The sequence below is a fragment of the Myodes glareolus genome, chromosome 26, assembly GCF_982192425.1.
Source record: "Myodes glareolus chromosome 26, mMyoGla1.1, whole genome shotgun sequence".
Classification (NCBI taxonomy): Eukaryota; Metazoa; Chordata; class Mammalia; order Rodentia; family Cricetidae; genus Myodes; species Myodes glareolus.
Window position 1 is genome coordinate 34,571,254 of NC_142051.1, and position 24,694 is coordinate 34,595,947.

At 45.3% G+C, this 24,694-nt stretch overlaps 1 protein-coding gene and 2 long non-coding RNA genes across 4 annotated transcripts in view; 1 reads left to right on the plus strand and 2 right to left on the minus strand.

The window, feature by feature from the left end:
• The window catches only part of Cradd (CARD and death domain containing adaptor protein), a 157,493-nt gene that overhangs the window by 60,411 nt on the left and 72,388 nt on the right, over positions 1-24,694 (plus strand). The window lies entirely within an intron of this gene.
• On the minus strand, positions 2,138-7,953 carry LOC125389710 (uncharacterized). Its single transcript, XR_007228520.3, has 2 exons — positions 7,277-7,953; positions 2,138-2,348 (listed from the first exon to the last, which is right to left on the minus strand). It is a non-coding gene; the product is annotated as an uncharacterized LOC125389710 (long non-coding RNA).
• LOC148117779 (uncharacterized) lies at positions 19,087-23,715 on the minus strand. Its single transcript, XR_015736781.1, has 2 exons — positions 23,315-23,715; positions 19,087-20,217 (listed from the first exon to the last, which is right to left on the minus strand). It is a non-coding gene; the product is annotated as an uncharacterized LOC148117779 (long non-coding RNA).

The window sequence follows — 24,694 nt, forward strand, 5'->3', positions numbered from 1 at the left end:
TTTATGTCAGTTGGCACAACTAGGGTCATTTGGGAAGAAGGAAATCTTAATTGAGGAAATGCCTCCTAAGGATTGGTCTGTAGGCAAATCTGTAGGGCATTTTTGTGATTGATGCTTGATGTGGGAGGGCCCAGTTCACTGCCAATGGTTCCACCCCGGGCAGCCAGGTGGTCCTGGATGGCATGGGAAAGCAGGCTGAGCAATCCACAGGCAGCAAGCCAGTAAGCAGCGCTCCTCCTTGGTCTCTGCTTCAGTTCCTGCCTTGCTCGAGTTCGTTGTGACTCCCTCATGACAGACCATTGCTGGGACAAGCAAGCTTTTTATGTTCGCATTTCTTTGAGAGTAATTGGTGGGTATCAGCTTACACAGACATATCGTGTCTCAGGTTTTCCCAAGAATTACAAGGCTTCTTCTTTCTTACCATGTTTAAAGGAATAGTTGGCCAGCTATTTGATTTGCAAACCCAATCAGTGTGAAGGCTGTGTTGGGTAAATGTCTTGACAGAAATGAGGAAGTTCTGTTGATCATGTTTGCTCAATCAGGAGATCAGCAAAGTTAGTTTTCTTTACTGAACTTATATCTCTATTACAAAATGAAATATCCTGATAGGATTTAGCAAAGTTGCCAGGGAGAGGTGATTGAGCTGATTTTGGTTTAGAGAAGATTTTTTTTTTTCTGACAGACTGTCATGTTAGGAACATCTCGAAAGGTTTGACATCTCCATAATCGATTGTAAAATGAGGTGGACTTGCTGGTGCATTCCTCTAATCTCAACACACAGGAGGCGGAGGCAGTAAGATCTCTGCAAGTTTGAGGCCGGACAGCAAGGGCTACATAGCAAGATTCTGACTCAAATAATTATAGACCAGCGAGATCCATTACTCATGGGGCCCGTGAGCAATTTACACAGTAGCTAAACATCATCTTGTCTACTCAAAGAACATTGCCTAGTGATAACAATTATGGGCTAATTAATATAGTGCCTTGGGGCTGGAGAGGGGGATCAGCAGATGAGAGCACTGGCTGCTCTTCCAGAGGATCTGGGTGTTGCAGAATCGTTCTTTAACTATACAAAGATATATTGCATTTGGTTAACTCGGTAAAGATGACTTGCATTTGTTTATGTTGCAGAATACTTGTTTAACTATGTAGAGATGTGTTGCATTTATTTAATTATATAGGATGTGTTGCTGTTTTACTTTGCCCACCTAAGGCAACTGATTGGCTTAATAAAAAGCTGAATGGCCAATAGCAAGAGAGGAGGTAGAGGTGGGACTTCTGGGCAGGGAGGGAATCGAGACACCAGGGGCCAGCCAGCCACACAGGGAGGAAGCAGGAGAGTAGGGCTTACAGAATGAAAGATAAAAAGCCTTTATGCAAATGTAGATGAATAGAAACAGGTTAAGAGAACCAGTGGAATAAGCCTAAGCTAAGTCTCTGTGTCCTTATTTGGGAGCTGGTTGGTGGCCCAAAGAAAATCCCAACTATACCTGTGTTCAGTTCCTGGTACCCACATGGCAGCTCACAACTCTGGTACCCTCACCCAGACATACATGTGGGCAAAGCGCCAATACACATAAAAACAAATCAAACAATAAAAATAGTGCCTTTTGAGATTCAGCTGCAAAGATGTGAGTTGTGTGTAAAGGTGGATTTGGAAGTAGATTGCTTCATTTCTTGTCGGATAGAGAAAGAAGCACACGTAGTGAAGAGCCTGGCTTTAGGGAACTCTCGAGGACATTTGGGGAGCAGAACAAGGGGGCAGTTGCAGAGAAAATGCTCCCTAATGGCTTTTTGAGGAGTACTTTAATGCAGTGGTTATTTAGAGATATCTTGAAGATACCATCTTGGCCCCACTCTTTCGTTTCGACATTCTCTTTTAGAGGGAACAAGTTGGAGTGTGATGTGTTTGAGCAGGGAAACTCTTGTTAGTGGTGGAGTGCATTTTGGGGTCAGACTGACCCGGGTTACAATTCAAATCTAGGCTCCATCACTTTAGTAGTGTATAAAACTCAGGCAAGTTTGAGCTTCTCTGAACTGAAGTGTTCTCATTTCAAATTACAAACTTCCCGAAGCCACTAACATTAAATGAGATATAAAGAACCGACAGAACCACACCAAATGCGCTGCAAGTGGCTGCTTCTGTCGTGGAGATTTATTTTAGAAGATGGCCTACTACGTGCAGCAGTACAGACTCCTGGTGCTGCCCCTTAACAACCCGTCATCTTGAGCACGTGGTTTCTGCTCCGAGCCTCAGGTTCTTGCCCATGAAATGGCATCCGTATTCTTTCCCTTGTCAGAACTTGTGAGATTAGAGGAAATATAGGTCAAGCTGCCAAGGTCCATGCCTGGAACAAAGTGAGTATTCAATGAATGGTTGTTGTTACAAAGCAGGTAAACACTGGGGACACCGTAGGTCTTGCCCTTTTTCCTTCCTGCCTCTGCTCTTGACCTTCAGCTGTCTCTTTAAGAAATCGCATGCACATAGTTAAGACTCCAGTACAGGGAATGCTTAGGAAATATTGTTCAAATTTACTGTAAAGAGGGGCTGGAGAGTGTTGGGTTGGATTTTTTAATTCTAGCCCCACACTGGAATGCCAAAATGTTGTTGGTTGTGTTTTTACTCTATTTACTCTTTGCTATTTTGGGGGCCCATCACTCAGCTCCCAAAAAATTCACACACACAGAGGCTTATTGTTACTTATAAATGCCGGACCCTAGCCTGGCTTGTTTCTAGCCAGCTTTTCTTAACTTATCCCATCTATCTTTTGCTTCTGGGCTTTTATCTTTCTCTATTTCTTTATTTTATTTATTTATTTACGTAGTTTTTGATTTTTTTCAAGACAGGGTTTCTCTGTAGTTTTGGAGCCTGTCCTGGAACTAGCTCTTGTAAACCAGGCTGGCCTCGGACTCACAGAGATCCGCCTGCCTCTGCCTCCCGAGTGCTGGGATTAAAGGCATGCACCACCACCGCCCAGCATCTTTCTCTTTCTGTATGCCTTTCTTTACTTCTTTCTCCACGGCTTGCTGTGTAGCTGGGTGGCTGGCCCTTGATGTCCTCCTCTCCTTGTTCTATTTTGCTCCTTCTTCTCCTAGATTTCTCTTTCTATATCGTCTCTCTGCCTGCCAGCCCCACTTTTCCTTTTTCCTGCCTCTCTATTGGCCGTTCATCTCTTTATTAGACCATCAGGTATTTTAGACAGTCAAAGAGTCACGGCTTCACAGAGTTAAACAAATGCAGCAGAAAAGGACGCAACACATCTTTGCACCATTGCACAAATGTTCCACAGCATAAACAAATGTAACGCATCTTAAAATAATATTCTACAACAGGAGAGAGTGAGTGCTCGGAGGTTATGAGCATTGGCTGCTCTTGCAGAGGACCCAGGATCAGTTCCCAGTACCTACATGGCATCTCACAATCGTCTATAATTCTAGTTTCAGGGGAGCTGATGCCCTCTTCTGGCTCTTGTGGGTACCAGGAATGCACAGCGTGCACAGAGATAATATAGACAAAGTAGACATACTCAAACTGATTTTCCTTGTGATGTTACACTTGCTCGAGAGACTGATAGTCACCAGCAGTGGTGGTTATAGTGGGGAAAGAGGTGTCTACCTTGGGCCTCTTGTGTCTTGGGAAGAAGTGTCAAGTGGAGCATATGATTGTTCCACCTCTAACTTCACAGATGTCACTGACATCTGACTGTGCTGCCCAACCGAGCAGCCAGCCCTGTGGTCGCTCTTGGAGGTACCCGGTGCTGGCTAAGCACCTGGTACGCACCATCTGCACAGCACACGCCCAGCAAATCTACTTGATAGGCACAATTAGCCTTCACTTAATTATACGCTTAAACCCAGATGTTTGGAGGCCGAATAAGAATGGCCCCCATAGGTTCGTATATTTCATAAAGAGGTTACAAAATGTGACCCAAAGGGGCTGGGGCAGTGGAGGGCTGCAGCTTAGCTGCCCATTGAGGGACCAGCGTAGCATGTTCAGTGATTTCCATTCGTGAACTGTTGCTGTATTCTGATAGGGGTATGCTCTGGAATCTTCTTTTTATGGTTCCTCAGATAAAAACAAAGCATTTACATATACTTAGGATGGTGATATTTTTCCTAAAGGCAGATGGAAGGCAGTGGCTACTATATACATATTGACTGTATAAATATATATTGCCTACTATATTGGTTACTGTATACATATTGACTATATAAATATATATTGTCACTATATTGACTACTGTATACATATTAACATTAAAGAACAAATTCAGACTTTGCCCTTTACTAATCAATGTCTAATAGGTGCAGTTTTTAAAGTCATTGGACATCGTCTGTTGTAAGAATGCTGCCCTCCTAGGGGTGGATATGGCCACAAAAGCAGGAGGATGGTCCGAACTGCATACAGTTCCCAGGCACACAATACAGTAACCAGGAGAAAAACAGGGGTGGCCCCACCTTGTCTACCCTGGCTGCCAGTCATTAAAGTGTCACTTTGGCTACTGGGTACCTTTTAAATCATGCCGGTTGCCCATCTTTGGGGCCTTCCCAGGCCAGGGATCTGGGTAGTCAGTTTATAGTTCTAGGAACCCGGCAGGACTGCTGTGTTAGCACTTGCTGGCTTTTTATGGAACAGGGGAATGTTGTTGAGGGAATCCAGGCAGCTGGAACCTGACACATTAGCAATTTGGTCTGAGGGAGAATTTGGGGGTGAGAAAATGTAGCTCACCATGGAAAGTCATTTGGGTCCCCAGGCAGCTGCCAGGGGACAGGACTAGTATTCGGAAGGCAAGCAGGAGTTTCCCAAGTGCTCCCTCTTTATTCATTTCTGTGAGGGCTACCTTTAGCTCGCGGACCCGACCACGTGGCTCGTTTTGAAAAGGGCAGCCGTGTTCTGCTGCCGCTTCTGAGCTGCTTTGTTAGCTGGTACAAAACAACAGCCCTGCTCATTTTTTTTTCTAAGGTTGGAGGAAAAAGGGCTGGCTGAAGAGGGGGCTGGGAGAGGGAGAAGAAAGGAGGGACCAAGGACCTGAAGCGGGCCCTGTGGCCTCAGTCCTGCCGGGCACCCTGCCCTCCGAAGCCCATTACCGTCTCATCGTAGTTTAAGGCAGGATGGAATTCTATGGAGTAACTTCTGGAGATGCCCTTCCCAACCTCAGGCTGCTTCCAACAGAGAGGTGACCTAACTCTGTAAGCTAGGCAAGCCAGTCCTAGGGTGAGTCCACCAGGATAATGCCCGGATATCCTCACCCTGCCCAGTGCCAGCTTCGTCCCGAACTGAAGCCGAGGCCTCCCTAACTTGGGCCTGCTCTGTTTTGTGCATGGAGCCCGGCCGCCCATTTCATGGCCATAAACAGTAAAACCCTCCTCTGTTGAAAGTTACAGAAGATCACGGGGACCGGATTAAGGGAGAATAAAACGTTAGTAAGTCAGAGCATTCGGCTTTAATGAGAGGAGATCTAGAGAGGGAGGGAGGGAGGGATATGGGGAAATCAGGGGTAAGGGACAGGCAGGGTGTCTGGTTGGCTTTGGAAACTGTCGCGAGGAGTCATTCAGTCTCTGGGATGTCTTTCTCTAATTTCCAGTGGTAAAGTGTGACTTTGAAAGGATATCGGGAATCTGGGGGCTGTATGTGCCCCTCCCCCATTTCAGGGCCTCTGTGTAGGGGTCTGGCTGCCTTTGAGCTGGACTGCGCTGACCGAACTTGGTTGTGGTCAGAGTCTAGGAGGAAGTCCGGTGCTGCCAGCTCGGCACTGTAGCCTCTTCCCTAAAATTATATATAGCCTACTTATTTACAATATGGATTTGATGCTGATCCCCATTCATCCAACAGGATGTGTGTTGAATGGATCTAATCCATTATTTTAAAATGTGCTATCTGGTTTTTATGCCGTCAGTCTGGTTTTAGGGTAAACCGACGGGTTACTGATGGCCGGGTTTGCCTGAGCTGCGAATCTAGAATCTCTTTTATTGGCACCAGGGGATAGCTTAAAAAAAAAAAAAAGACTCCTAGGATTAAATATCACACATAGTGTCAGCACAAACACACAGTCAGGAGCGTCAAGACTGTTGTCAGGTCTTGTTGCCATGTTCCCAGGAGCTATGGCAATGCAATGCCACTGAGTTTTCAAAACTCAAGAAGAGTGCCAGCGGCACAGAAGGAAAAAGAAAGATGGTAGAGGTTAGCATTATTGTTCTCATCGTAGAAATAAGGACTTTTTCTTTTTGTATTTCTTAATACAAAAATCCTGTGCTTAATGTTAAGTTCAGGATCGTGTAGGGAGAACAGCAGAAATCATTGCGGACTGCTAACCTCAACCAGGCTTTTGTTTCACGTCCTTCCTTGCTCTGCCCATCCCGTTTCATTATAAGAGGCTTTCGCGAGAACATTCAAATCATTTATTTTGGAACGCTTAACTTCAGAAGACGTTTGCTGTGTCTCCTAACAGAAAATATAAACATTTTAGTATAGGAACAAATGGTGAACTTAAGACTGCGCTGCAGCAGGGGGGTCTGGCCAGAGAGAGCAGCCTGCGGAAGATCGTGCCACTGACTTTTAAAATAGGGGGAGAAAAAAAATCTGCTGACGCAGACCAGGTGCTTTCTAGATATTTTGTTCGAGTTGAAATTAGCTAGTCAAGGGGAGTAATTGGAATAACTTCTTTTCGATATCTAACGGTTTTCTTTCTTAAAAAAACAAACAAGAAAATAAACCCTCAGTTAACGGTGATAAACTCGCAGGAATGAGGCACCATCTAGCTACGGAAAAGAGACTTGTGTGGCTTTTAAGTTACTGGCATTTTTCCTATGATGTTAAAGAGTTTTTTGTTTTTTTTTTTTTTTCTTAAATATGTTGCTTTCTCAAAACCTTCCATAACGTGATTTACTGGAGGTTTTACTTTTAAGTTAAGAAATGTTTTTAAAGAATCTGGGGGAATGCTTGCCACCGCTTTTGTTGCTGTAATACAAGAGAGTGAGACGGAGGCCGTTCTTAGAATAGGAAATTATCTCAGTTGCAGGAATGCTTATGTGGTGAGGACCCACCCCGGCCCGAAAATGTCACATTTGGTCACTCATAATCATTTGGAAATTTTTTGTCATTTATTAAAAACAAAGTCAGCCTTGACTAACATCTACTTGGCTGTTTATTATTTCTGTAGCAGCTTAGCTATTTTTCCATGTAACCAGGTTCTTTTCTTAATGGCTAGCGGCAAAGCGGGCATTATTTTTGATAGGAAGTATGTTCCTTTGATAACTTTGTTGTATGTGAACCTACCTGCTCCAAGCCGTTTGACTTTCGGTTTTAAGCAGCTCTGCCGTTTACAGTCTGCAGATTCCAGCTTTCCCTGTGGTCCTGCTCGCCAAGTAATCTTGCAGCGTTTGCCTTCGCTCTCTTATAAACAGTTTAGAGTCCTCCCTGCCTTCCTTCAGGCCTGCCGTAAAGCTCGAAGCAGGGAAGTCCCTATGAAGCTGTCCTTTCTCTTTGCCACCATCAAGAGGGAGTGGTAGACTCTGTGTGTCCCCCGTGAGCCACTAAAGCCAGGGCACCCACAGCAACTCTTCTAGGGGAACTGTATACCTGCTTTATTCTGGGGAGGTGGTTTTGTCCGCTTGAGAGTTTTACGATAGGTTTTGTTGTTCATATGCTTAGGCAAAGATGCTGCTTTTCGTTTAGAATATCTTGTAATGTGTTTGTTCCTTCATCCAGAGCACCCAAGCCTGGGCTAAGCCTTTATGAATCCTTTTATGAATCTGGATTTTTATGAATACGGATTTGATTACTAGAAAGAAGGGTTAAGATGGACCCTAAGGATTTTGAGTCCCTCTGTAAGGACTATCAAGGGAAAGAAGTTAATGTGGCAGAGAAGCTACAGGAAAACGATTTCTTCTGTAAATTTCTCAAGCCTCACAGGAAGCTTCGCATCTTACTCTCAGCTACCAAAATAACGTGTGTGGAAGATGCCACCGGAATGGAATACACGTAGCAGCCTGCGGCGGATGGCCCTTAGGGTGTGTGGTTATCAGACTTTGCCTTGGTTTAGAGATTATACCCTGTGTGTTGAGTTTGCAGATAGGGTTGGTGGAGGTTGGTTAGTCCTGCGTTTCCGCTGAGTCGGAGCCTGGCTAAACAGAAAGAGCCTCCCATCTCTGTGACTTGCTCTAAGTAATGGTCAACGTAGATTTGGGAACAAAACAGACATTTTCTTCCTAGTAAAAAAGAGGGGACAAGGCATGCTCTTTCTAGGCTCTGAACTAAGTAAGGCAGGCTCGGTCCTCAGACTACTGTACTCCTAGTCTCGGGTTAATCAGATTTGCAAGTCCGAGCTGTGGATGGTTTCTGTTGGAACACAAGCAGCTCAGCGTCCTGGCTGATAGCAACAACCCGAAGGCCTTCTCCTATCACCTGGGAAAGAGAAATCTTTCTAAAAGATGGCTCACCGCTTTCCTGCTCCCCAGCAGGTCTCGAGCTGCATCTGGCCGAGTCGGGCAATCCAATCTATTTTAAAGCAAAGATTTTCCGAGAAAGCAGGAAACCAGCAAGGGGAAGGCTTTCAGGCATCTGTTGTTTCATTTCCAGATCCCTTGTGTTAATTTAATGTTTCTAGGGAACCCGACTCTTTTCTTGGAATCTCTTCTCTAGGAACTGGTGTGCTGCGATAAGGGTAAGGCCAGGGGGCTGCAGCGGGAAACAGCGAACAGCGTCCAGGGTGCAGACTTTCCCGCCGCCGCGAAGGTGACAGCACACTTCAAGGAGTGTGTTTGTCCGTGTGCACTGAGTAGGAGAAGCAGATGTGAAGGAGTGTGTTTGTCCGTGTGCACTGAGTAGGAGAAGCAGATGTGAAGGAGTGTGTTTGTCCGTGTGCACTGAGTAGGAGAAGCAGATGTGAAGGAATGTGTTTGTCCGTGTGCACTGAGTAGGAGAAGCAGATGTGAAGGAGTGTGTTTGTCCGTGTGCACTGAGTAGGAGAAGCAGATGTGAAGGAGTGTGTTTGTCCGTGTACACTGAGTAGGAGAAGCAGATGTGAAGCGACTGACATGCCCTCGCCCCATCAAAACCAGGGTAACTCGACTCTGTAGAGGAGGCAAAACCCAAGCCCTAGTGAAACGTGAGCCTTGCCCTTGCTTTGGGGGTACAGCAGTTTCTTCCAGCAGCCTCTGCAGCTTCGCTCAGCCAGCAGTCCCAGGTTGCCGCGAGTTTAAAGGATGGGATGAGTTTGTGTCCCTGCTTGCAGTCAGGTGTTCCCACCGATGTGCCCTGGGTCTCTCCAGCAGACCAACAGCCGCCCTGGCCTCTCCGGCCTCTCTTCTCCCACCACAGACCTGAAACTTCCCCCCAAACTTCATTTCTGCAAAGGAGTCCTGAACACAAAAGCCTGCCCTTAAAATATAGTCTCATTTTAGAATATTGCATGCTATTCCTGCGTAGACTCTTGCGACGCTGATAGTCCACGCTACCCCCAAAATCGTCCTGGGTACCTGATGCTAAAATAGAATGAGTTCACCGGGCTCTTCAATAGTAGAAACTGAACCACAGCTCCAGTAAGACTGGCGTTCTGTTAGTGAGCTGAAGTAATCCCAGAATTCTAGAGGTGGACCACAGCTCCAGTAAGACTGGCGTTCTGTTAGTGAGCTGAAGCAATCCCAGAATTCTAGAGGTGGACCACAGCTCCAGTAAGACTGGCGTTCTGTTAGTGAGCTGAAGCAATCCCAGAATTCTAGAGGTGGGCCAGAGAGTGTTGCCATTTAGGTCAATTTAGTTTTTGGACATTTTAGCGATCTTTGTCTATTTCTGATTGCTGTGGGAGGCAAGCAATTCCATTGCTTGAGAACTCTAATGATTGCCATGCTATTTCTAAGACTAACTGGAACTCTGAGTAACTGCTCTTTAAATAATGAAAGGCTAAAATTACTCTTTTCCACATATTTTAATTAGTGTGGGTGTACTTGAAGATCGGGATAAAATGAGCCTTCTATCCTTCTGTTCCCGTTTAGCCCCCAGTCCCTGCTCTGTGTAATCTGAATCTGAATTAGTGGAAACATTCTTTGTTTTTAGGTAGTGTTTTGAAGTTACATAATAAAATGTTATATTACAACATTTTAATTTTTTAAACGATCTAACAGTTAAATAAAGATTTTTTTTTTCCCCTGTGTGTGTGCTCTCGAGGACAACTCGATGCTGTCATCCTCAGGAACAGTTGCTACCTTCTTTGAGACAGGGTCTCTCATTGGCCTGGAGCAATACACACTCGTTCTCTTACTGTGAGTTAGAAGTTGGGGTAGAGATGCCCAGGGCCTTAGAAAGTCGAGGCAGCATTATGCCTGGGCTCCTCCCCTCTTAATCATTAGGTCTTGGGAAATAATTCAGTTCATTGGCTGAGTTTAGTTCTGTAGCAGGCTTTCTTTAGGGCCACCAACCAGTTCCCAAATCGTGACACAGAGTCTTTTTTATTAATTATGAACTCTCGACCTTGTCTTATGCCTGTCCCACTAGCTGGACACTTATAACTTAAGTGGTTTCTCGTCATCTATGTTTTACCTCAGGGCTTTTTTACCCTTCTTTAATTCTGTGTGTCTACTCTGCGGTGGTATATTATTTGTATTTTGATAAATAAATCTTGCCTGAAGGCCAGAGGCAAAACTAAAGCCACTCTGGCAACAGTGATACACACCTCTAATCCCAGGATTAGGGAGATAGAGGCTGCTGGACCCCTGAGTTCAAGGCCACTCTGAGCTACATGAAATGAAGGCAGAAACAAATCCAGGCAGTGGTGGCTCACACCTTTAATCCCAGTCCTAGGAGTCACACACCTTTATTCCTAGCACTACAGGGAATATAAAATGGGAGGAGAGAGAGGCTCTGGCTGCTTAGTCTGCCGTTGCCCAGCCTTGGTAGAGGTCAGACTTCTCCAGTGGCTTGGCTGCTTTTCTTTTCTGTTTTTTGTTTTTGGGTTGAACCCCAATCTCTCTCTCTGGGTTTTTATTATTCATGCTACACTACTTCATGTCTGTCTGGCAGATGCCCAGGTGGCTGGCCCTGGATGTCTCCCTCTCTTTTGTCCTCTTCTCTCCCTCCTCTCCCCTCTCAAGCCTAGACTCCTCCTCCTACTTAATCTCTCTGCCTGCCAGCCCCACCTAGCCCTCTACTGCCTAGCTATTGGCCGTTCAGCTTTTTATTAGACCAATCAGGTACCTTAGGCAGGCAAAGCAACACATCTTTACATTATTAGACAAATACAACACATCTTTGCATAGTTAAACTAATATTCCACAACAAATTCTGTGAGGATGTTGGGGTAGGGGGTCTTCCACAGGCTGCTCCCCTTCATCTGCATAGCCAGCAAGCATGAGGGAGGAGTCAGGTTTCTATGCTTCTCTCTGGCTGCCTCTTCTGCTTTTAAAGAACTCGCTGCTTACACTGAGCTCACTTGAACAGCCCATTGTGATTTCTCTATAGTCAGCTGACTAGTTACCGGAATCACTCCTGCATGTCGTGGTATAAGTTAGCCAGTTACCAGTTTGATTGATAGAACTTTAGGTGTACTTTTTTTTTTTGACATTTTTGTGTCTCACCATCTAGCTAGGGTTTTTCCTTTGGTCACAAGAGCCATAATTCATCATTTAAAGTGGCTTATAAGCATCTTAAGGATTAATTTTCTTTTGCAAGATAAAATTTAAAACCCTGGTAACATTAGATATTACCTGTTAATCATTTTTTGAGTTTAGGCAACAATAAATATTTATCATAATTCTTTCTCTTGTTTTTTTTTTCTTTTTCTCAAAGAAACAAAGTCTTACTGTGTAGCAAGGCTGTCTCAAAATTCTAGAGCCTCCCATGGTGGCCGGTGTGTGTGACTATACCTAACCTGGTGTTTCAAACTCAGTCTCTGCCTCACAAAACTTCTCCAGTCTTTGATTTTTGATAATATAATAGACTTGTATCAGCCAAATGCCTGTTTATAGTTTAAAACACACACACACACACACACACACGCACGCACACACACACACGCAGACACACGCACACACACTAGCCATAGTAGTGATTGTTTAAACAGGAATGCTTTTCATAAATTCTGATTACAGCCCTGGAGAATTTTTGATAAACTATAATAGATTCCTCCAGAATTCTGTTTTCCGTGAGAATTAAGGTCTCCTGACCTCACTGTCACTTAGCGGACTTGCACCTTCCTGGTTATAGTGCATATATAAATGCCCTCTTCACTTATGGAACCCAGTGGCTCTTTAGGCTTGATTTTGTTTATTAATTTGCCGTTTCTGAAGTTTGATTACTATTGCTACATAAATTCTATTTTTTTCTTTAAGAAAATAATGGTGTGTGTGTGTGTGTGTGTGTGTGTGTGTGTGTGTCTCAGGGGTTCTAGGCAAGCATTCTACCTACTGAGTAGGAAACTAGCTGCACATTCAGATAAAAATGAGAAAGCAGGGATTCCCTTGAACTTGTCCTGTTTTGAGAGAGACATTTGATTCTTTCCTTCTGCTGGGAAGGTTAACTATAAATTGCAACAAAAGTCATAAAAACATAATTTTGGCAGACCCTGAAATGGACAGAGTGACAGACTGAGGCAGACGGCTTGGCTCCTCCCCTTCCTGTGGCTGATGCTTGGCTGGAGGCCTCTGTGATGATTCTCTGGGAACCGGAAGCAAGACTTGAGTTTTTTGTTTGTTTTTGGTCTTTTTGCTTTGTAGAATGACAAACTTTAGTAAAAAGAAGTTTTCTCTATTTTATACTTAAAAAACAGAACTCGTGGTCTTCCAGGGTTTATTTTCAAGTTATATACTTGAAATTAAGAATATATTTTTCTCAAGGAAGTAATGTCTCTAAAGTATTTTGACTTTTCAGTGAACCTAAAGTTCAGAGAAGTTAGATTGAAATAAGCACAGGACTCGAATTTTGTATTTAGACCTTTGTTGAACCTGTGAGGTGCATGTGTGTTCCTGGGGCTTGGGAGGCTAAAGAAGGAAGCATTAGGAGTTCAAGGCCAGTCTGGACTACTGTGAGTTTAAAAAAACAAACAAAATGGATTTTTGCTGAATTCAGATTTTTTAAAAAGGATGATATTATGTGTATACCAGTTGTTATAAGGCCTTGAGATGTGGTCTGGAAAAGGCCTCTGTAATCAAACACATTAATATTTCTGCAGTTGGTCTGATGAATATTCACACACTGTGGCAGAAGTACAGACTATAAATAGCCTGCTGTCAGCTCAGGTCAACTTTTGTCACCAAATGAATCCAGGCCTGGGGAGTTCAGCTCAGGTCAGGTTTCCCTGCCAAATAAGTTAGAAGAAATGTTCAGTTTCAGAGCGTTAGGATTTCAAGTAAGTACATCTCTATGAAACTTAGTTTTTATTTTTTAATATAAAAAATCCCACAAGTATAATAAACCCTGGCCATAATATAATATTATTTTATGGTAAAATGTATTTAATAGCAAATAATCAGCCTTGAAAACATATGTACAAGTAACATATGGACTAAGCAGGTTTTATTTATTTATTTATTTTTATTTATTTATTTTTTGAGACAGGGTTTTTCTGTGTAGCTTCCCTGGCCATCCTGTAATTTGCTCTGGAGACCAGGCTAACCTCAGAACTCAAGAGATCTACCTGCCTCTGCCTCCCAAGTGCTGGGACTAAAGGTGTGCACCACTATGTCTGGCAGCAGGTTGTATTTATATATTTCGGGGCATACATACAAAACAACAATTAAAGAAAAGGAGGCCATGAATTTGAAAGAGAGCAAGGGGGGGTATATGTGGAGGGAGGAAAAGGAAGGGGGAGATGACATAAAATTAAAGAATTAAAAGTGTATTAAAAGTCCATGATTCCCACTCAGGAAGCCATCACTCTTATATGCAGCGGGAGTGAGAAACTCCACCAGGTGAAGTCATAGTGAACTGAGCTTCCGGTATAGCCATGTGGTGATCAGAGCTTCCGGTATAGCCACATGGAGTCATAGTGAATGGAGCTTCCGGGATAGACTCGTGGAGTCGTAGTGAATGGAGCTTAGGCTGGAGTTGGTTGGAGTGTGGGAGATGCTGTGGTCTAGGAAGTGTGAGGGGACAAGTGAGAGCCAAGGTCAGGGGGTGACTTTACCCCTCCCATTGTTCCCCCTTCTCCTCTCCCTTCTTCGAGCCATCGTTCCATACACAGCATTGAAAAGTAGCCAAACTTAGGTTTCAGGTTCTCCCTTTCCTTATTTGTGGACTGTCAGGTGGTTTGCTTAAGTTGTAAATAAAAAAAAAAAATCCCGAGAGTGTGTGTGTGTGTGTGTGTGTGTGTGTGTGTGTGTGTGTGTGCACGCGCGCGCACACGCACTCATACTTTCCGAGATAGTTGGGAAGACTGAACGTGATGTATTTTGATAAGCATCAACGTGGAGTAGCCCTTTAGTCCACATCAGTGTCCTTCCTCACTGTCCTCTCTCACAGCTTTTAGTTCTCTCCTCAGCCTCCCGGGACTGGCTGCGAATCAGGGACTCAGGCCAGAGCAGACTCAGTATGGCATGGGTGGACCGGTCGGGAAGGAAAGAAGGTCCTCGGATGGCGAGAACAGCAGCTGTGATGGGGTGGTGAGAAGGAATGCGCGAGGGCTTGGAGCCTAGCTAGGTGTTTGCGTTTCATCCAATCACGGGCTCCAGCCTTCTGCCTTTCATAAACTATATCACCTAGAAGTTTCTGGAAGAAAGAATCATCTTCGACCACATCTGCAGTAGGATAATAAAAGGTATTTGCAACTTACCTGAAATGGTTGTCACCATGAAGGCTGATGTCGGGACTGGCAAGAATAAGTTAATCAGAAACCACAAGAAGGTGCCCAGTGACTTCCTAGCTTTGTCATGGGGTCCTGCGGTGGGAGTCTGGATGTTTATATTAACTACATGAATTGTTTCAATAATATTAAGTGCTTAATATGTGCTAGCCACTGTTCTGGGGGATATAACGGTTAATGGCCTAGACAAGATCCTGTTGTCATGGAAACACTGAAGAGTAGCTTGTTTGAAAATAACAACATCAGGTTGAGTGAGTGGGTGAGTGGGTGGGTGGGTGAGTGCTCCTTAAGATGGGCAGTTAGAGATGGGTCAGAGGAGGTGGCAATGAGGCTGTACTTCAGGATGAACAGGAGCGAGTAGCCATGCAAGGCCAGCAAGGCCGAAGGATGTAGAGTAACATCGTGTGGCCTGGGACCCGTCAGAGTCATGTCTCTGGAACTGCATGAGTAGTGGGAGACCAAGGCCAGGACCAAGCCAGACATGCTCAGCTTTGCCAGCCCCGGACAGGAGTTCAGGTTTTATTCAGAGAGTAAGAAGCCCCTGAGGTTTTCATCTGGGAGAAAGGCAGTTTGCATGAGTCTCCTTTGCTTTTCCAGTGGATTCCTGTGGTGTTAAAAACTGGCAGGACTCAAGGCTAATCCAGTGTCACATTTGCTTTTAACTCAAATGCAAATGATTTGAAGTCACTGTTCCTCTTTTTATGTTTTAGGTTTCCACTTAAAATACTGTTGACTGTCATCGTTAGTGTGGCTTGTGGGTATAAAGACCTGTGCATAGTCATCTCTATAACACTGATTGGTTTTCCTGTGTTTTGTTTACCAGGTTTTCCTTTTTTCTTTAGTTCTGTAAATGTGTCTATTGTCTTCCAACACCTGCGTCTTTGCTGCCAGCATCAGTGGGTTTTCGTTCTTCTGTTTTGTTTTTGTTTTTGTTTCTCGAGACAGGGTTTCTCTGTGTAGCCCTGGCTGTCCTGGAACTCACTGTGTAGACCAGGCTGGTGTCGAACTCACACAGATCCACCTGCCTCTGCCTCTTGAGTGCTGGGAATAAAGGTGTGCGCCACCACCCTATCCGCACTTTACCCTTAAGTCTTTACTTTGCTTGCACACTTTTGGGATTGTGATACTATTTTATATTCAGCTCTGTCATGACCTCTAGGGGCATTCTTTCTTGGCTGTCCTTTTTTGCTTTATAAAACTTGGTTCAATATAACAAACATAGAACACCCCCCCCTTCCCCCCACCCCAAGCACCCTCCATGCCTGTGAGGTATTTGGTTTTGTTACGTGAGTAGACAAACCTGCAGGAGCAAGGTCTGCTGGGCTCTTGTGGTGAACTTGACAAACACCGTATTTTTTTCTAAGCAGTGTGTTGTTCAAAGGCCACTTTGAACTCTCGGGGTGAACACTTAGAACCATAATAAAGTGGGGAACTCAGCGCAAGGGGAGTCCTGGAGTATAAATGTGGCTTCTGAGCCCAAGATCCAGCCCGTTCCAGCTCCGGGAGACACAAGTACAGTTAGCGTCGTGGCCAACAGAACCAGGGTTCTAGTCTCGGGAACAGAAGCGATCTGAAACTTGGTACTGAGGTGGCAAAGTGGAGTATGGCCTTTCAGAGTCAGCCGAGGCAGGGGACATGTGAGTCTCTACAGAATCTAGCTATCTTGTGTTTATTATTTGCTATTAATTCGTCCTAGATTCTGCAAAGTTAGAGGTTAATACAATATGAATGAGTTTGGGCAGATTGTAAAGAAAGCCTCAAAGGTTATGCAGTGTTGGTTTTTGCCTACTACTAATTAATTAGACTACTAATCAGGCAATGCTAAATCTTTTATATAATTTAGACTTGTATTCTAACATTCTTTTTTTAAAAAATGATTTATTTAATCTTTAATTTGTGCGTGTATGTGTGTGCGCGCTCGCATGCGTGTGAACTGAGAAAGCCAGAGGTGTGAGCTCTCTCAGAGCTGGAGTTTCAGGTGAGCCACCTGATGTAGGTGCTGGGAACTGAACTCGGGTCCTCTGTAGACATGCTCGCCCTCTGAGCCATCCAGCTCCCCTGCTATTCTCCTTTTAACTGGTTATATGCATTAGGTTCTTTGTCACCTTGCTGTCATTAATGAGTTATATAAATTTTGATTTGTACTCACTGTGTATTTGTATAAAGTTTGTATTTTTAACTTTGGAAAATTACATTTTGACGTTTGTATTCAAGAGCGTCCTTAGGCACGAATGTACATGTCCCTATCCCAATTCCATGTTTGGGTTACCCTGTAGTTTCTGAATGGAAGCACCCCAGTGTCACAATAAAGAGAACTGCAGTGTGAGAGTGAGGTTTAAAATTCTGCCAGGAAACTGTGCTTCCCTTCAAGAGTGTTTCGGAGGGAGCTGTTCTGTGTAGTTCAGTGTAAGCAATCTTAATACGTATTAGAACATTCTCAGGGAGAGCTCTCTTTGACTCAGGCTGGAGTCCCTGAGATAGTGGCTCAATAAACATATTCTGCATGGAGAAGGACAAGACTTTCCCCAACAAGAGGCAGCCAGGGTTTCTGGGTGTAGCCTTGACTGCCCTGGACTTTGCTCTGTAGACCAGACTGGCCTCGAACTCACAGATTTGCTTGCCTCTGCTTCTGGAGTGCTGGGATTAAAGGCTTGTGCTACCAACGCCCAGAGGCAGCTTTTGTGCACACTAAAAGCAGGTGCAATCAAAAGGAGGAGGAGTCTAGCAGGCAAAGTGGATGCGAATATGAGTCGTGAGCCTCTTGACTTGCTAGGTATTCAGGTGTCTGGGAAGCTTCCAGCCCCAGGGGCACACAGCCTCCTTGTCTTTCCACATTGAAAACCAGCCAGCCAGCCTCCCTCCCTCCCTCCCTCCCTCTTGCGAGCCCACCTGTAGTTGAGAAGCCATGAGCACCCTCTTGAGGCACAGGAACAATTCAGTGTGAGTTGAAAATAATAAGTTAGTTTCTTGACTGTGTTTACTCACTTTGTTACCACTGTCGTGGCAGAAATTTTCATCTAAGGAACAGCTTAAGAACCATCTCTTCAACCACCCCATCCATGTTGTTGGGAGATTTACACTAAACCCGCTGTACATGCCCCTGTTCTTATTAAGCCTATTGACTAGCAGCGTGGGAGCATCGCCTGGTATTTCCCTATCATTTCAGGACCTGTTGCAATAGAGTTTCCCAATTATTCCACACATAATAATTTACTATGTTTTTAAACATCCCAGGGGGATGCCTGGGTCGCATCATTTGCTGTCCTGCCTGTCTGGCAGGCTGTTGGTATTCATTCTCTGGGCCACTCTCATGACCACCTGGAGAGTTCTCAGACTCTCCAAATACAGTTTCTCTGATACGGAAACAAGTACTGCTTCATCAGGCTTACTTAATAACGAATAATACAAAATAAATAAAAAGTAATCATCCACAGTAGACTTTGTAGATATGAGCTCATAACACCCGTGAGCCTCCTCTCCAGGCTTGCCCAGCTGATTCTCACAATTGTTTTCTGCAAAGTTGGGCTCAGATACAGGATTCTAGATCAGTGAGATCAGCAACTCCTGTTTCTCTTCTATATTTTGAAAGTAGTCCGGCACACTGATGAAAATCTGATCATTTTAACCTGGTTCTCAAAGAGCTGGGCCAATGTGGGGGCACCATCTGTCCAACTGCCCCACGAAAGAATGGTAAGGAGAAAGGGAGAGGAAAGGGAGAGATGCCAGGACCACCAGTGTCCGGAAGGAGTGTTGAAAGATTCCTCTGGCTTTTGGGTAGAAAAAGTGGGCTGGAGGATTGTGGAGGAAACAAGGTGGTGGTTGCAGAGTCCATGGATGCTGTCCTATGGGGCAGTGGTGGCCCATGCAAGGGTGGACGTGGTGTGGGTAGGGAAGCAGCTAGACTTAGCCTTCATCAGAAGCAGAGTCGCAGGGCGAGGTGTTAGACCCAAGACTTTATGGTACGTTAATGAACGTAGTAATTAGTGTTTACACTCTACACCTGACTTTGCTAAGGCATGAAGTTTATTAGTTCTGGTGGCTACTGCTGCAACCACGGTGGATTGCTGTTTCTAAATTAAAACTATTCTTTACCCCAGGGGCAAGAAATCCAAGTGTTCTGAGATTAAAATCTACATGTACTTAGCAGTGAGCATGCGATCCCCTCTCATTACTTTATTTATCAAACAAAGATAAACCTGGAGATTTGTTTATATACTCTGCAATTTTCACGAAAAAAAACCCCACAGATCTCCACATCAAAAACTTAAATATTTCTCAGGGGACACTAAGAAAGTAAATCAACTTGTTGCTTTTATTTACTCCATCAGCAGTTCTTTATAGTCCCCCGGCAGCTCTGCATGAAGTAAGACCGGCTCTGCCGTTCCGAGCTGTAAATGTGATTGGAGGGTTTGTGGTTGCGTTGCACATGGTCTGCTTGTTCACCTGGTTTATGTGAGCATTTTATCATTCACTTCAGACTTCTTAGAGCTTAATCTGTTACCATTTAGAGGAACTCACGTGCAAAAGCTTCATTAAAATCTTAGGATGTGCCAGTTTAGCCTGAAGCCGATGGTGCCACTGAAAGTTCTGATACTTTTGTCAGAGGAAGGAAGTATGGGAACCTGGGCTTGGATCGGTCATCCGAATTCAGATACGTTCCCACTGTCATCTCGGGCTGTTGTTTGCCCTGCTTCTGCTGAGCCTTGGTCTTCTGAGCTATCCTCACAGGTTTCCAGGAACTGAAGCGCTCAGAAATATCTTACTGAGAATTCGAAAATATCGAGGCATTTAATTTTGTGTGGGTGTAGAGTGTTTTATGACTCCTTAAGTTTTGAGGACCAGCAGAATGGAGAAGGATACTGTGTTCCACAGCGTGCTAGTTATAAATGTTTGTTTTTATTGCACATGATGTAACCAGAGTGGAAAAAGCCACAGCAATAATAATCGTTGATATAATCTTGGCTTCGAGGAAGGGGCACACGGGGAGTGGGGAGAACAGCAGAAGAGAAAAAAGTCTGTTACCAATTACAGCCAAGTTATGATCGTTAAAAACTGCATATATGAATAATAATAAGACGTTCTGCTAACTTAATTGAAAGGGAACAAAATTCTGTCTCCTCGGGTACTGGAGGGGGGAGAATTCTTCCTGTACACTTTGCTTGAAAGCTGAATTAGTTTGCTCTGTGAATCCCCTCATTCCTGTCCTCACAGAGTGCTAGTTGGCCATGTTGAAACCATCCATGTCCTCAGCTTGGTTGCACCTTGCCAGCTGGAGCCTCTCTGTCCTGTCCCTTTGTCCTGCTGCTCTTGTTGCCCCCACCTCCTTTCCCGTAGCCGAGGAAGGAACTTGTTGACCATGGTTTCTCTGAGGAAGCAGCGACTCCTCTGCAGGTGCCCCATCGTGGTCAGCTCTCAGCAAGATGAGCTGCACGAAAGCACGCAGCTAAATCAGACAGGGATCAGCAGCCGCTGCCAAAGGCAAAGGGGAAAACAACAACAACACTCGCGGATTTCCAGGAATGGGGATTATTGGTAGTCTACTCTTGACAAACTAAGCTGTGACTGGGAGCCGAGCACCCTCTCAGTTCCTCCCATTTGCTGCAGGAGTGTGGCAAACGGGGTTGTTGGGCTTGTAGAGGTCAGCCTGCTAATTGTAGATAGAGTGGACAAATAGGCTCACTCCCTAGAGGCGGGAACACCGGCCATTTGTCATTCCGGGCCCCAGCATAAGCAGGACACCAAAGTACGCGGAGGATGCTCAGTTTTGGAGGAAAACGAGAGAAAAGTACAGAGACAGGCCAAAGGAATTAGAGAAAGTCTCATCCTACTGCTGGGGTTTGATAAGCGTCTCTTTAGGGCCCATGTGTGCCAGCTTGGTCCACAGCTTGCAGTTCTAGTGGGAGAGAGTTAGATCTGGGGCAGGCTGGGCCTTGACGAGGGTACTGGGTCCCCAGCCCCATTCTGTTTCTCTATTTGTTTCCTGGCTGTTGGGAAGCGAGTGGTTCCCTTTGTCACCCTTCCTTTCCCTGGCGTGCCCTGATACAGGCTCAAAGTGACAGGGCCACTCAGTCATGCCTGAAACTTCCGAAGCTGTGAGCCAAAGCCCGTCTTCTCACTCGTGATCTTATTGTTGCAGGTGTCCGGCACTGCGGTGACAGGAAGCTGCTAACCCTACTGAGAATGTTAGTGTTAAGTCGTTGTGATTTTCCTCCCACTACCCCTTCTCCCAACCTCTGGCTTTGCCCTTGTGCTTTTTGAGCTGGTCGTGGGGTTGAAGTGTAAACAAAGATGACTGAGAACAAACCTAGCTCCGTGGACAGGTCTGCACACGGATACCCTAGGTAACCTTAGTGCACTCGGGGAGAGCAGCCGCTGGTGAGTACCAAGCAGAAGTTTCCCAGAGCTTCTGAGAAAAGTGGCCCTGTGGGTTTGCGGAGGCCAAGAACCGGGTATGCTTGTTTACACACACTCATTCCTGTACCCAAGGCGTGCCAGGCGTCCTGTTGGGAACTGAGAATAAAATGGGGAACATGTGCAGACATGACCCCATCTTCAGGGAGCTTGTGTGCTAACGGAGACAGAAGACAGGCATGCGAAGCCAAGAGCCTCGGGCTGTAAGGAGGGCGGGGAAGGAAGTAATGCAGGCAGTAACTGGGGAACCACCTTCACATGGGCTGCCTTGGGAAGATTCCTTGAACACAGATATTTCAGGAATTATCTGAGGGCTAACAGGGAACCAGTCTGGGAAGAAAGGGAAGAGTGTTTTAGTCAGAGGGAGCACCATGTGTCGGAGATCTGAGAGCTGTGTCTGCTCCATGACATTGTATGAGGTCAGGCTGGAACATGGTAGGGTTTTCAAGATGAACTCAAAAGATGGTCTGGAACCTTCAACACAGCTGGGTTTCAGCTTAGCTTAAGTGAGTGTCATTGAAAGGGATTGTTGTGCTGAGTTCTTATATTCAAAAGTTCAACCTTTGATCTCTGTAGAATATATGTTAGAGTAGAAGTATGGAAATGATGACAAATGCCTCTTATATATGTGTGTGTGTGTACATGTGTGTGTGTGTATGTATGTGTGTGTGTGTATGTGTGTGTGTATATGTATACATATATATCTGTATATGAAGGAAATAGAGAATGAGGAACTTGGGTTAGAAGGTGTAATGAACAAAGCGATATTTATCTGATCTTTTAGGAATGATTGAAATTTTGACAAGCAGGCTTGGAGAAAAGAGTTTTTTGGTGAGGGGCGTGGTGACCAAGTGAGGGGCCTAGAGGCAGGAGGCAAATTTGGAAGTGGGCCAGCATGAAACTACTGTGGGCACAGCAAGTACCAGCAAGGAAAATGCAGGTTTCTGCTCAGTTATACGTGAGGTTACACTTTTAGGGGTTTGAGTAATAAATCTAGGGGGGGGGCTTTTAAAAAATTTTATCTAGGCCCAGTTGATTCACTAGGCGTGTGCTCTGGTGTTTGTTTTAATTTGATTTAAAATGAGCTAGATCCATAGAGCCACTCTGTCTCTCAGATGCCTAGTGTGGGGATCATCATATAATTTCCTCTCCTGTGTAGTCTACAGAATTACATTGAGCCAAGTTGGGCATGGTGGTATCTGAGGCAGGAGAATGGCCATGAGTTCAAGGCTAGCTAGGTTATCATGAAAAAATCCTGTCTCAAAGAAACAAACAAAACCACCAGAACAACAGAAAGGAAAAGAAGCCAAGCCAGGCGATGGGTGTAACGGGGCTGCTGCGGCAGGAGCTTACACTGGAAGTGTTATTTCCTGGTTGATTTGTTATCCACTCATTCATTTGTTCATTCATTCATTCATTCATTCAGCGAGCAGTAGCTGAGCACTGGCACTGTAGCAAGCACTTACTTATCTTGAGTGAGTGCAGGGCTCCTCCCCTCCCTTGAAAGTGACCGGCTGTGAGGGATGCTTTGGGGAAGCAGGGAGAGGCTCAGAGGAAATTAAAGATGGGTTTCTAGTGTGGGGACCTGTGCGGTGGGGCAAGTGGAGGGCTCATCTGAGTTAGGGACAACTACAGGAAGGGAGTTCTGCTGGTGCAGGAGATGGGGAGGGGGTCAGATGGCCTCCCGTGGGCGCAGGGCTGTCAGGTGCCCTCCCCTCAGGCCCTATCTTCCTCCCAGCAGAACCTACAGTGTCCGCTATTCTGAGTGTTAGCTGCATTCTCTGACAAATGGGAGTGGAGAGAAAATTCTTGGTAATTTCCCTCGTTTTAATTCTCTGTTTTTCAGTATGCTCTGGGTCCTGATGGATTTCTTGCTGATTTTTTAAGAAAAATTCTGCCCGGGCTTTAATCTAAAGGAACGGATGAATACTGCAAATTCAGAAAATTGCAGTATTTCTGAGGACGAGCTTTCGCTTTTCTGCCATTTTCTGTGCTTTGTTTCTTCCTCACCATAAAGGAGACACCACCCAGCCAGTGAAGCCCGAAACAGATCCGGCTCAGCGGAACGTTGAAACCCAACGAGCTTCAAGTGCATTTGAAAGCGCCATTACCTGGACACGTTTTTAGGCTGGAGAAAAGACTGGCTGTCTATTAAGTGACAGTCGGGCTCCTCAGCATCCCGGTCCAGGATGAATAAAGGCACCTGGTTGTGGGTGAGTGGGTGGCAATAGCCACTGCTCTACCCAAACGTGCTACCCAGCATCCATTGCTTCATTTTTGGGACGGCACAGGGGCCGATACTGAATCCAGCTTGCTCTTTGCCTCTGTTGGAGTTGTATGCCTGACTCTCTTGAGTCAGTTGATAATGACGTTGAAAGGGGACCAGAAGCTCAGAGGAGGCGCGTGGTCAGCCAGGAAGGGATGAGTCAGTGACGACCCATGGGCCACAGAGACCGACTCTCACATATTTGGGAGTTGAACTGGACTCTGCGTTAGAGACCTTTGCTGAGCGTTGGGTGGTAGTGCTTAGAATTTGTTTAGAACTGCTGACGATGGCGTGCACGTGGCACAAACGCTTGGGGCTTCTTTCTCCTGTTCCCAGTCCCTCGGTTCCTCTTTGCAGAGCCTGTGCTGCTCATCGCCTAGAAACTTCCCCATAATTAATGTCAACTTTTTGATAATGTAGTTGATGGATATTTCATAAAAATATGTATCCTGTTTCCAGAAGTAAAACTTCACAGAGAAGAGGGGCTGAGTCAAACAGGAGGAAACCAGCCTTTCTGGTCTGTTTTCTCGGGCAAGCACCCCTAGTGCTGTTTGCTCCCCCAGTGTATGCTCACACCCTGATTGGAATATCAGTGACTACACAGCCAGCCCTTTGAGGCCAGTGCTGAAGATTACTGACTCCACAGCTCTTTAATCTCCATAGCCACACGGTGGCCCGGCCTTCTTACAGCTGAGGAAGCTGGGACTCAGGCTTAGAGGCCTCGTAGCAAGTAGGGTGTAAAGCTGACTCCCGAGCCAGATCCTTCCCCACTTGCTAGTCATGGGACCTTGGATGAGTGACTGTAAAGTTAGGACTAAATAACATACTTGTTCTACGTTTTCAGTGAACCACATGGGCCCAAAGCACTTAGGAAGTGGCCAGTCCAAAGTCAACACACTGGACACGGTGGCCTGTCTCAGCCCCATACTTTATCAGAGCTCTCCTCCCTTTTCCTAGACCGGCAGTGCAGTCAGGGTCTGGGGCTCTTCCATCTTGGGATCTTGAAGGCGAGGCAGAGGGCAGTGGGTTGAGTAAGATGCTCGGCTGTGATCCCTGCTGCTTGTGTGACTGTCTCAGCAGGACAGAAGCCAGCCATGTTCCATGCCCTCTGTTGATGCCTTAGGGGGTATCTTATTATGTACTTTTAAGATTTCTCTTTTTTCCTTTCTGTTTTTTTTTCTTCTAAATTTTTCATGGGAGGGGGGATTATAACAATTTTTCTTCC